The sequence below is a fragment of the Herpailurus yagouaroundi genome, unplaced genomic scaffold (assembly GCF_014898765.1).
Source record: "Herpailurus yagouaroundi ecotype Mexico unplaced genomic scaffold, PumYag 100, whole genome shotgun sequence".
Lineage (NCBI taxonomy): Eukaryota > Metazoa > Chordata > Mammalia > Carnivora > Felidae > Herpailurus > Herpailurus yagouaroundi.
Window position 1 is genome coordinate 68,958,061 of NW_024412391.1, and position 14,312 is coordinate 68,972,372.

General features: G+C 36.8%; 1 long non-coding RNA gene across 2 annotated transcripts in view; it reads right to left on the bottom strand.

The window, feature by feature from the left end:
• The window catches only part of LOC121028766 (uncharacterized), a 224,421-nt gene that overhangs the window by 201,300 nt on the left and 8,809 nt on the right, over positions 1-14,312 (bottom strand). Inside the window, exon 1 of one of the 2 annotated variants that reach the window (XR_005789425.1) lies at positions 998-1,105. The exons of the other annotated variant lie outside the window; for it this stretch is intronic. This is a non-coding gene — a long non-coding RNA (uncharacterized LOC121028766). Of the gene's footprint in view, positions 1-997; positions 1,106-14,312 lie in introns of those variants that run through there. 2 annotated transcript variants of the gene reach the window in all.

Sequence of the window (14,312 nt, forward strand, 5' to 3'; positions counted from 1 at the left end):
ATACCAGTTCTTAGAAATATGTTGAAATTTGCCTTATAGACTCACATATTTTCCACTTTTATTAAAGTTCATTGTGTGCTTAAAAAGAATGTACAATCTCCTGTGGTTGACAGCAATGTTCTGTATATGTCCATTAAATTAAGTTTGTTGATTTTGTTTTTCTTTTTATTTGGTTCTTTTAAATCTTCTATTTCCTTAATCATGTTTTTGTCCACTTGATCCATCAAATACTGAGAGAAGTGTGTTAAAATTTTCAAATATGATTGTGAATTTGTCTTGTTTCTTTTGTAATTCTATTGGCTTTTACTTTATAGAACTTGAAACTATGCATGGGGCATACACACTTGCAATTATTATTGTACTGAAATTTTATATATTACATATTATACATATTATACACATATATCAGTCCATTTAAATTGATTGTTATTACTAATATATTTGGATTTATTTCAAATGTGTTATTTTGTTCTTTTTGTTTATGTTGTTTTATAATTCTTTTTCCCTTTTCTTGCCTTCTCCTGGAGTGATGGACTATTTCCCTTCATTCCATATTTTCCTTTTCCTGCTTTGAAAGTTATAGTCTATTGTAGTCTTACAGTAAGTACCTTAGAGATTACAACATGCATATTTAACTTTTTTAAAAGTTTAAAGATAATCACTGTTTTTATCCCTTTCTGCATAATACAAGAACCAAAAATGTTTTAACTCCAACCCCTATCCCCTTCTACTTATACAGTCTTGTTGTTAGATTTATTCATGCTGTTTATTTATTTACTATCTCCCAGCTCCAAGTCCACTTTTTTCTACTCTGTTCTGCGCTGCAACTCTACAAATGATACTTCCCAGACTTTCTTGCCTGCTGACTTCCTATTGTGCTGATACTTGGGACACAAAAGGAATGTGAAAAGTCAGGGGAGAAGAGAAAAGCATTCCTTCCAATTTTTCAATTCTGGCCAGCATTGCCCATCAGCAACTTTGTTGGTCCAGCCCTCACCTTTTTCCAGAACTTCCAATACCAGCTTTGGCAGTCTCCCTCAGAGCAACGAGCAGCCTCCAGGGGACTCCCTCTGGAAGTTCAGCTTACTAACAAATGGGAAAATTAGGAAGAGTGAAAATGCAAGCCCGGTTCCAAAATAAATATAATGTTACAGTGACATCTCGTGGATACTGGCAGTATAGCACTGACCCATCAGTGAAAAGTAGCATTGTAACTACAAAGCTGCTAGGTATTTTGGAACTTAAAAACAACAACAACAACAACATGTTTTAGCTAGACTAGAAAAATTAAGATCAAATAAACATAGGACAACAGAAAGTACAATTGGTTAAATCATGTTTCCATTCCTTGTGTTGCACAACACTAGATTGCTCCTTAAAAACACCAGCTTGTTCACATGAATAGACACTTTTACAAAAAAAGCCATCGAGATGGTTAACAGACACATGAAAAAATGCTCAGCATCACTCATCATCAGGGAAATACAAATCAAAACCACAATGAGATGCCACCTCACACCTGAAAGAATGGCTAAAATTAACAACTCAGGCAACAACAGATGTTGACAAAGATGTGGAGTAAGAGGATCTCTTTTGTACTGCTGGTGGGAATGAAAACTGGTACAGCCACTCTGGAAAACAGTATGGAGACTCCCCCCAAAATTAAAAATAGACCTACCCTACGACCCAGCAATTGCACTACTAGGTATTTATCCAAAGGATACAGCTGTGGTGTTTCAAAGGGGCACATGCACCCCCATGTTTAAAGCAGTGCTATCGACAATAGCCAAAGTATGGAAAGAGCCCAAATGTCCACTGATGGATGAATGGATAAAGAAGATGTGGTATGTATATACACAGTGGAATATTATTCCGCAAGCAGAAAGAATGAAATCCTGCCATTTGCAATAACGTGGATGGAACTGGAGTGTGTTATGCTAAGCGAAATTAGAGAAAAACAAATATCATATGACTTCACTCATATATGGAATTTAGGATACAAAACAGATGACCATAAGGGAGGGAAGCAAAAATAATAAAAAACAGGGAGGGGTACAAAACATAAAAGACTCTTAAATACAGAGAACAAACTGAGGGTTGCTGGAGGGGTTTTGGGTGGGGTGATGGTCTAAATGGGTTAGGGGCATTAAGGAAGACACTTGTTGGGATGAGCACTGGGTATTTTATGTAGGGGATGAATCACTAGAATCTACTCCTGAAATCATTGTTGCACTATATGCCAATTAACCTGAATATAGTTTAAAATAAGCAAATAAATAAGACCAGCTTGTTCCACTTCAGTTTGCTGCCATTTTTAATTTCTCAAGTTTAAAGACCTAATTTCTTCTTCAAATAAATCAATGATCCTCACCCTTTTTTCATAACTAGTGTTTTCCTGTTTATTATATATTTTTATAGTTGTGTTCTGTACATTTCTACCCTTTTTATTAAAATTTTCAACTTGTCAAAAAGAAAAACACAACTTTTAGCAATCTATCCTACTAAACTATGTTTTTGTGTAAGACAAAGACATTAGCCCTGATATAATTGTAGTACATCCATTCATTTTTCTAAATTTCTACATTTTCCCTTTATTAAACAACTTGCTGGTTTTTAAAACCTTCTGTTATTATGTTGTGTATGTCAGTTACCACTTCAACAGAATTTAACCACTTTCATGTTTTAAAATTAAAATAGTATGGAAAGAAGTTTAGTAGGCCATATAACATATTAGAAAACAAGATACTTGGTTTGAGAAGACCTAACCTCAAGGCTAGCCTTTCCATTTATTAGTAAGACTCAGGAAAGTTGTCTAATTTAATTAGCCTCAGTATAATCATCTGTAAAATGGGGATTCCAACAGGACTCACAAATTTTACAATATTAAATAGGAAACTGTACATAAAATACTGATACATTGTAAAGTATTCTACAGATTCCATTAGTTGAGATAACATGCATCATGTTCACAAGAGTCTACTTAGTTTAGAATTTTGTATGGAAGAAATTTAAAGTAGCCCATTCCATACATCTGACAAACAATCCTCACATAATTACTCAGAGTCTATTTTTTGCAAGATACTCTAAGAGATATAAAGGCAAATGATTCCCAGTGACAGCCTTTAAAGTTTTATACTTTGTTTTGAGGATTCATATATACCTGATAAGCTAAATTACAAAGAGATTTAACTAATCTTTATTTTTTAATGTTTATTTTTGAGAGAGCATGAGAGGGGGAGGGAGAGGGAGGGTGGACAGAGGATCTGAAGTGGGCTCTGTGCTGACAGCAGTAAGCCCAGTGTGAGGGCCCAAATTCATGAACCTGTGAAATCATGACCTGAGCAGAAGTCTGACACTCAACCGACTGAGCCACCCAGGTGCCCCTAACTAGTCTTGAGGTGACTTCACAAAAAAAGTGTTCAGCTAGGTCTGGGGTACAATGATGGGAAAAATAAGCTGTGAACAAAAAAATACTTTGATTTTCCCTGTCTTGGCACTGCTACAGTATTTACTGTTTAAAAAAAAATACTGTTATTAACTTTTGGCTCCTAACCATATGGTGCTTTAACGTATAGTTTTGGTTCCCAAATATAACTTTGGCTCCTGTTTAATTTAGGATTTCTGCATGGATGTTCAATTAAGCTTGGTCAACGATTTCTTTTTCTGTTCTAGTATTGAAACCAATGTCAGATTACCTTTTTAAAAATGAATTAGATGGTGTCTCATCTTTTTCCATGTTCTGAAATAGTTTGTATAAGATAAGAATAATCTGTTATTTTAAGATTTGGTATCACATGACATTTGCTAGTGGCAAAACTTTGCAATATCCATTTTTCTTTTGTGACAATTCCTCTATTCAGATTTTCTACCAGCCCTGTCTCAGGAATGGAGGTGGATATACTCTATCTTTTCCAAAAGAACTGCAAATTTAAGTGACAAAGAGCAGCGATATAGGGAAGGATATAGTGTGAACATAAGGAAGGATATAGTGTGAACAATTATGCAAAATACCACAGACTGTATTGTGTTAAACTGTATTTTTAAATTTCCTGTGTCCTTTTTTTTCTCCTGTTCCTCTCTTCTCCTTGAGAAATCATACAAAAGATTTTTCTACATTATTACATTACATAAAGAACTAGCTTCTAATTTTATTAATGAACTCAAATTGATTTTTTGGTTTGTTTTATCTTTCTTTAATATTTATTTCTCAAACTCCTTCATTCTACTTTTTGGAGGATTATTATGTTGTTCTTTATCTCTGTATCTTTGCTCAATTATAGTCAATCTTTCTTTTCTAATCACAAACATTTAAGGGTATAAATTTCTCACTGGACACTAATTCAGGTGCACAACAACATATTGCTTTTTTTTTTTTTTAACTTTTTTTTTTTAACGTTTATTTATTTTTGGGACAGAGAGAGACAGAGCATGAACGGGGGAGGGGCAGAGAGAGAGGGAGACACAGAATCGGAAACAGGCTCCAGGCTCTGAGCCATCAGCCCAGAGCCTGACGCGGGGCTTGAACTCACGGACCGTGAGATCGTGACCTGAGCTGAAGTCGGACACTTAACCGACTGCGCCACCCAGGCGCCCCAACATATTGCTTTTTTAGCCTAGTTCCAAATTTTTATACTTTGATTTTTATATGCTGTGTTTAACCAAAAAGTTATTTAAATGTATGTTTTTAAATTTACAGCTATGTATAGAATTTTTAAAAATATCTTTTTGTTGTTGATTCCTTTTTAATACTATTCAGGTCACGGAACAGGTATGTATGCATGTTTGGGGTTTTGGGGGCCATTTGTGGACAACTTTTCTCTTTGGTTGATTTTCAAAGATATTCCATGTTGAAAAGAACATGCATTCCCTTTTTGTTGGGTGCACAGTTGTATATGTATACTACGTTCTGCTTGTTAATTGTTCTGGTCTTCTCTGTTCTTATTTTTGCCTACTTGATCTTTCAGTGTCAGAGTGATGTGTTAAAAACTCCCAACAGGCTGTATTAGGCCATTTCTCCTTATACTTCCATCAATTTTGTTTTATAAAGTCTGACACTATGCTGTTCCTGCATAAATGTTAATGACTATAATGCATTCTTGGTAATCTGTTGGATTTTTTTTCCATATAAAAGTAACATTCTTTAGCCTTTTTATCTTGGGAGACTGAGTGAGTACAGGAACTGTGTTTTATTCAGAGGAGCAAATCCTAGTGCTCCTGGGAGCCTGTACTGAAAGCTGTACAGAAGATGCCACATAGTGGCCTGGAAAGTCAAGTAAGAAAAACCTTTTAAACCATACTGCAAGACAAAAACTAAATAAATAAATAAACAAACAAACAGATCAAAGAGATTCCGTTCAAGTGGGAAAGAAACAAACACACAAAAAAAGGTGGGGCGGGTGGAAATTAGAGAATTAGAGGATAAACCTAAGAGATCTAATACGCAAGCAAATGTTCCAGAAATAAAAGATGCAGAAGAAACAGGTTATAATTAAAGAAATAATAGAATGGGGCGCCTGGGTGGCTCAGTCAGTTGAGCCTCCGACTTTGGCTCAGATCATGATCTCACGGTTCGTGAGTTCGATCCCCACATCAGGCTCTGTGCTGACAGCTCAGAGCCTGGAGTCTGCTTCGGATTCTGTGTCCCCCTCTCTCTCTGACCCTCCCCCATTCATGCTCTGTCTGTCTCTGTCTCAAAAATAAACACTAAAAAAAAAAAAAAAGAAATAATAGAAGAATTTTTCCCAGAGCTGAAGAAAGACCTAAAAAAAGTTCACCCAAGGATGATTAACACACACACACACACACACACACACACACACACACACACAGAGCCAGAGACACATTCTAGAAATTCCTAAACTCCAAGAATAAAGTGAAAACCTTATAATCATTCAGTCAGAAAAAAAGTTGCCTCATGAGACTGGCAATGAATGTTTCATCTGTAACATTAAAAGACAAAATGGAAGGCTTTCAGGGAAGATGGTGGAGTAAGAGGACCCTATGCACACCTTGTCCCACGAATACACCTAGATAACACCCACATCAGTGTAAATAACCCAGAAAATGACCCGAAGATGGGCAGAACAGACTCTCCACAGCTAAATGTACAGAAGAGGCCACATCACAGTGGGTATAAAGGGCAGGGATACAGTCGGGAACCAAGTTCTATCCATGGGAGGGAGGGACAGGACAGGTACAGAGAAGGGAGAGGAGCAGACCTCATACCAGGCACCCCAGGCACAAGGGACCCATACATGGAAGATGAATCCTCATAACGTTTGGCTTTGAAAGCCAGAGGGACTTAACTCTGCAAGTTCTTACAACCAACGGGGCCTAACATCTGAAGATGTTGGCTCTGGGAGAGCTAGGAGGAAGACAGGAAACTGGGCCCTCTGCCTCAAAAAGACAGCACAAGAAATAGCCCCTCTGACATACAGTATAGAAGGAGCAGTTTGAAAAATACCTGGGGTACACAGGAGGGAGATTTGTTTACTAATCTCAGAGCATGTGCTAATGGGGCAGAATCTTTAGGAAGCTTCTCCAAGAAAAAAAAAGAGCTGGTGGGCACCATCTGCTTCCTCTACCCCCTTGTGTAGACACAGGGACACCTGCAGGAAATAGTGCAGCACTCTGCACCTAGCTTGCTAACAATGTGCCTCAGCTCCACACTCTTCTGCAGATGACCTAATCCAACCTGTCCTCAACAGGAGTTTGCCAAAGCGGCTCCAGGTCCCTTCCCACAGCAGACCTGTGCAAACCTTGCTAACACCCCAAGCTCTGTTCCCTTACTCTCTTGCAGGCCTGCCCCCTCCAACCCACCCTCTGCAGAATTCCATCTAAAGTGGGCACCTCAAGCATGACAGTACGCAAGCAGCCCCAACAGGTGCCAGCACCACTCCAAAGTGACTCCTGCCCCGGGAAAAGGGAAAGATAACCACACCAACAGTATGACTATAGCCCAGGCAGTGGGCTGGGGGCAGATATCTGGGGGAAGATAGGCCCCACTCACCAAGGAAAGTTTCTCAGGGGACAACACAAGGAGAGCACTCAGCAGTTCAGTGCTACTGCAGCTCTGACAAATGCCTAGTCTGATCCAACTCAAGCCCAACATGGCCCCAGTCTGGCCCATTAATAAAATGAGGACCAAAACTTTTGCACAACAGGTAAAGAGGGCCATGGAAGACAACTGGACTGAAGGAAGATGCAGCTCAGCCACAAAAGCAGGGCAGACACAACACACACAGGAGAAGCACCATGTACTAGTGAACAGGGGATATAGCACAAAAGGACCTCTTCATCATAAGGCCACTGCTTTCAAGAGCAGGAGATAGAGCTGACTTTTCTAACCCATAGAAACAGACACAAAGAGTTAGACAAAATGAGGAAACACAGGAATGTGTCCCAAATGAAAGAAGAGGACAAAATCACAGCACAAGAGCTAAATGAAACACAGATAAGTAGTATGTCAGATAAAGAATTTAAAGTAATGGTCCTGAAGATACTCACTGGACTTGAGAAATGAGTGAAGGATCTCAGCAAGACTCTCAACAATGAAACGGAAAACATAAAAAAGGAACCAATCAGAGAGGAAGAACTCAATAACTGAAATAAAAAATACACTGGAGGGAATAAATAGTAGACTAGAGGAAGAAGAAGACCAGATGACCGAACTGGAAGACAAAATAATGGAAAACAATCAAGCTGAAGAGAAGAAAGAAAAAAGAAAAAGAAAGAAATGAGAGTAAACTAAGGGAACTCAGTGATACCACCAGGCATAATAACATTTGTATTATAGGAGTTCCAGAAAGAGATGAGAGAGAAAAAGTGACAGAAAATGTATTTGAAGATATAATAGCTGAAAATTTCCTGAATCTGGGAAAGGAAACAGAAATCCAGATCTAAGAGGCACAAGAAGGTCCACACCAAGACATATAGTAATTAAAATGGCAACAAGGAGTGATAGAGATTTTTAAAAGCAGAAAGAGAAAAGAAAAGTTATATACAAAGGAAACTCCACGAGGCTATCAGCTGATATTTCAGCAGAAATTTTGCAGGTCAGAAGGGAATGGCATGATAACTCAAAGTATTGAAAGGTAAAAATATACAGCCAAGAATACTCTATCCAGCAGGGTTATCATTCAGAATAGAAGGAGAGATAAAGAATTTGTTAGACAAACAAAAGCTGAACAAATTCACTGCCACTAAACCAGCCTTACAAGAAACGTTAAAGGGGATTCTTTGAGTGGAAAGGTAAGACCATAAGCAGGAGTAAGAAAAGTAGGAAGCACATAAGCATTAAAAATAAATATATCTATAAAAATCAGTCAAGAGATTCAAAAAATAAAAGGATGTAAGTATGACACCATAGTTACATGGTAAGTATGGAGAAGAAGAGTAAAAATTTAGTGCTTTTAGAATGGGTTCAAACTTAAGCAACCTTCAACTTAATATAGACTGCTATATGCATAAGACATTATATATAAACCTAATGATAATGACAAATCAAAAGCCAGTAATAGATATGCAAAAAAATAAAGAGAAAGGAATCAAAGTATATGACTAAAGAAAGCCAGCAAACCATGAGAAGAGAGAAAGAGAAGAAAGCAACACAGAAGAACTACAAAACAACCATATAACAAGTAACAGAATGGCAGTAAGTATATACCTTTCAATAATTACCTTCATTATAAATGAATTAAGTGCTCAAATCAAAAGACACAGGATGTCAGAATGGATAAAAAGCCAAGACTCATCCAAACGCTGCCTGTAAGTGTCTCATTTCAAACCTAAAGGTGCATGAAGATTGAAAGTAAAGGGGAGGAAAAGCATTTATCAGGCAAATGGAAGTGAAAAGAAAGCTGGGGTAGCAACACTTACATGGGATAAAACAGACTCTAAAACAAAGAAGGACAATATATAATCATAAAGGGGAAAATCCAACAAGATATAACAATTATAAACATCTATGCACCAAACATGAAAGCACCCAAATACATTAAGCAGCTAGTAGCAAACATTAAGGAAGCAGTCAATAGTAATATAATAATAGTAGAGGACTTTAATACCCCACCTACTCAGTAGACAGACCATCCAAACAGAAAATCAATAAGGAAACAGTGGCTTAGAATGACACATGAGACCAGATGGATCTAACAGATATATTCAGAACATTCCATCCTAAAACAGTGGAATACACATTCTTTTCAAGTGCACATGGGACATTCTCCAGATTAGATCACATACTGGGCCACAAAACAAGTCTCAGCAAATTCAAAAAGACTGAAGTCATACCCATAATCTTTTCTGACCACAATGCTATGAAACTAGAAGTCAAACACAAGAAAAAAATTCTGGAAAGGCTGCAAATGCATGCAGGTTAAATAACATACTACTAAACAATGAATGGGTAAACCAATAAATCAAAGAGGGAAGCAAAAATACATAGAGACAAATGAAAATGAAAACACAATAGTCCAAAATCTTTAGGATGGAACAAAAGCTGTCGTAAGAGGGAAGTTCATAACAATATGGGCCTACCTGAAGAAGCAAGAAAACTCAAATAAACAACAAACCTGACACCCAAAGGAGCTAGAAAAAGACCAAACAAAACCCCAAACCAGTAGAAGGAAGGAAATAAAAACTTTAGAGCAGAAATAAATGAAATAGAAACTAAAAAAACAATAGACGAGATAATGAAACCAGGTGCTGATTCTTTGAAAAGGTCAACAAAATTGATCAACTGTTAGCCAAATTCATTGAGAGGGAAAGGAAGAGAATGGACTCAGATAAATGAAATCAGAAATGAAAGAGGAAAAATAACAATCAACACCACAGAAATACAAAGGATTGTAAGAGAATATTATGAAAAATTATATGCCAACAAATTGGACAACTTAGAAGAAATGGATACATTCTTAGAAACATACAACCCTCTGAATCAGGAAGAAATAGAAAATGTGAACAGACCGATTACCAGCAATGAAATTAAATCGGTAATAAAAAAAACTCCCAGCAAACAAAAGTCCTTGCCTTCACGGATAAATCCTACCAAACATTTAAAGTTAATAGGTATTAACTTCTCAAACTACTAATAGGTATTCTCCTCAAACTACTCCAAAAAATATGAGGAAGGAAACTTCCAAATTCATTTTATGAGGCCAGCATTACTCTGATACCAAAACCACATAAAGACACTACAAAAACAAAAGAATTCTCTGATGCCAATATCTCTGATGAACATAGATGCAAAACTCCTCAGCAAAATATTAGCTTAACCAAATCCAACAATACATTAAAGAAATCATTCACCACGATTAAGAGGGATCTATTCCCAGGATGCAAGGGTAGTTCAATATTTGCAAATCAATGTGATATACTACATTAATAAAAGAAGGGATAAGAACCATATGGTCATTTCAAAAGATGCAGTAAAAGCGTTTGACAAAGGACCACATCCATTCATGATAAAAACCCTCATCAAAGTAGGTTTCGAGGAAACAGAAGAAAGGCCATATATGAAAAACCCATGGCAAATACCATACTCAATGGTGAAAAATGGAGAGCTTTTCCCCTAAGATTAGGAGCATGATAAAAAGCTTCTGCACAGCCAAGGAAACAATCAACAAAGTTAAAAGTCAACCTACAGAATGGGAGAAGATATTTTCAAATGACATATCAGATAAAAGGTTAGTATCCAAAATATATAAAGAACATAGAAAACTCAACACCCCCCAAAATAAATAATCCAATTAAAAAATGAGAAGACATGACCAGACATTTCTCTGTAGAATACATACAGATGGCCAAAAGACACATGAAAAGATGCTCATGATCACTTATATCAGGGAAATGCAAATCAAAACTACAAGGATATATCACCACACACCTGTCAGAATGGCTAAAATAAGGGGTGCCTGGGTGGCTGTCGGTTAAGCGTTCAACTTTGGCTTAAGTCATGAACTTGCAGTTTGTAAGTTCGAGCCCCGTGTTGGGCTCTGTGCTGACAGCTAAGTCTGGATCCTGCTTCAGATTCTGTGTCTCCCTCTCTCTGTGCCCCTTCCCTGCTCATTCTTTGTCTCTCTCTGTCTCTCAAAAATAAGTAAATGTTAAAAAAAATTAAAAACAGAATGGCTAAAATAAAAAACACAAGAAATAACAGGTGTTGGCGAGGATATGGAGAAAAAGGAACCCTCATGCACTGTTGGTGGGAATGCAAACTGGTGCAGCCACTGTGGAAAACAGTATGGAGGTTCTTCCAAAAGTTAAAAATAAAACTACCACATGATCTATTCTACTATTGGGTATTTACCCAAATACAAATATACTAATTCAGAAAGGTATTTGTACCCCTATGATTACTGCAGCATTACTTACAATAGCCAAGATATGGAAGCAGCCCAAGTGTCCACTGATTGATGAATGGATAAAGATGTGATGTGTGTGTGTGTGTGTGTGTGTGTGTGTGTGTGTGTGTGTGTGTGTAGTGGCAGGCATAAAAAAGTATAACATATTGCCATTCGCAATGACAAATGACATGGTTGGAGCTAGAGAGTATAATGCTAAATGAAGTAAGTCACACGGAGAAAGACAAACACCATATAATTTCACTCATATGTGAAATTTAAGAAACAAAACAAATGAACCCAGAAAAAACAAGAGAGACAAACCAAAAAACAGATTCTTAACTATAGAGAACAAATTGATGGTTACCAGAGGGGAGAGAGGGGGGGGATGAGTAAAATAGGTGATAGGTGATGGGGATTAAGAGTACACTTATCATGATGAGCGCTGAGTAATGTACGAACTATTGAATCACTATATTGTATACCTGAAACTCATATAACAATGTATGTTACATACACTGGAATTTAAAAACTAAAATTTAAAAAAAAATTTTAATTTTAAAATGGAGATAGAATGGCATCCACCGACCAGTGAGAAATAAGAACTGTATTCCAACTACCCCATGATGACCATAGATTTGCGGATATGCAAAAATTTAGAAAATACATCTGATTTGAGGAAAGATTTCCAACAACAAATGAATGTGAACCAGAGTACTCAAGCTAAGAGCATGTGGAGAAGAAAGGAAAAGAGTAATGTGCAATGAATCTTCCAAGTTAACTGTCTTTAAATAGTTCAATATAAATTAATAATGAGAAACTGAGGATATGGAAAATAAATAAAAACAAAGAGCACTGAAAAAGAAGAGACACGGTGCCAGAGATATTCTAACCACAGTCATGAATGGAAAGCAGTAAAGGTACTCAGCAATTCCTAGTAGCAGGTGGTTGGGATAGGAAAGAAATACAAGCATTACAAATGGGACCAGAGGAGGCTGGGTGCAGAGCAAGGATGATAAATTATTCTAAAGATCTCACCTTACTGGGGAAAAGAGTGAGGAAGGTGAGTATTCTGGTGGGGGAAATATTGGTTATCATGTTTCAAAAAATAAAGAAATTGATGTCTAATCATAAGTGCTAAAAATTGAAAAGTAGAGTGGCATTTACAAATTAATCAGGGGGAAAAAACAGTAAAGACCCAATTAAAAATAAATAATAAAGAACTATGGAAGGAATACCAAGAATATTAGTCAAGACATAAAACTCCTACAAATACTATCACTGTCTGACACTCTGCCAGATTCAACTGAAACTAAACCTGGCTGCAGTCTGTTTCCAAGAAAACAGAATGGGAAAGGGGTAAAGCGAGGCTGGAAATGAAGAGAGGGGCAAAAAGCAGAAAAACATAAATTAAGCAAAACGGGCAGGATGGGCAATTACGATCAGGAAAGATTAAAGTTAAAAGTGATACAGTGGACAGTCATGTTTATATATGTAGATATGGACATAAATAGACATACATACAGAGATATACATGAGTTGTTACAACTTGTAAAAATAAAATTTCCAATGGGTAAAAAATGTCAAGTTGTAGAGTTGAAATTTTCACAAAGAAGCAACAAAAGCAGCCTGTGGACTGCAGGACACAGTCCACACTGGCAGCACCTAGAATACTTGTTCAAGTCACTTGCAATGTTTAAAAAGTGTGTGTTTGTGAGGTGCCTGGATGGCTCAGTTGATTAAGCATCTGACTTCGGCTCAAGTTATGATCTCACTGCTCATGGGTTCCAGCTCCGTGTCGACCTCTGTGTTGACAGCTCAGAGCCAGGAGCCTGCTTTGGGTTCTGTGTCTCCCTCTCTCTCTGTGTCTTCCTCTCTCTCTGCCCCTCCTCTGCTCATGCTCTGTCTCTCAAAAATAAATAAATGTTAAAAAATTATAATAAATAAATAAATAAAAATTTTTTTTAAATTAAAGTGTGGTTGGGAGGGTGGAGGGAGAATCTCCCAAAAGAGAATCTAGAAGCAATTCCTCAGAATCCTGTGTAAAAATAGCAGAATCAGCTTGTTTTTGCTTTACCATAGCAACAAAGAATAAGATTTTGAGTTTCCAGTTTGTAAGTTGTAAGGGCATTTGCACCTAGGTCAGTGGTTCTTATCCTGGGTGATTTTGCCCCATAGGTACGTTTGGCAATGTCTGGAGACATTTTTTGATTGCGACAACCAATGGTGGGAAGTATTAACTGGTATCTAGTGGGTAGAAGCTATGGATGCTGCAAACATCCTACAAAGCAAAAGGACAGTCCCCCAAAACAACAAATTATGTTGGTGTCCCACCATGCCAATAGTTCCAAGGCTGAGAAACCTTGCTAGAGTGACCAACTAATGTGGTTTGCCCAGGACTGGAGAGTTTCTCAGAACTAAGAACTTTCAGCTCAAAAACCAGGAAAATCCTACATTATTGTAAATCAAAATGACAGGCAAAATAATATGGCTGTGTAAGGAGCATTTTAGGGCACTCAAGATACTGACCTTAGTTGGACTCCTATCTGTATCTCTACAGATTGCTTCACAGCTCCTTTAAAGTTAATTTGGAGCTACAAATATAAAAAGATAGAGTTTACTCCACTTCCAGAAAAATTTTCTTTGGGACAATGCCCTCATAATATTTTTTAACATAGTAAATGGGCATAAAGACTAATCCATAAAGCACTATACATCTGTTAGAAAACAATATAATTAAAAAGTGGAATAATTCTGTTCATAAATGATACCTAAATTACCCTGATTTTATAAAAAGAAAATTTTCTCTATATTTCAAAAATAATTCTAATTAATAGACTAATTCCTAGGACTAATATGGGTTTTTCAATAGATATGTAGTTAAGATAACTTGCCAAAACTTCAAAAATAAAATTATGCTTTAGAAATATTCTGGTTTTTTTTTTTATTTTTTTTTTTAACGTTTATTTA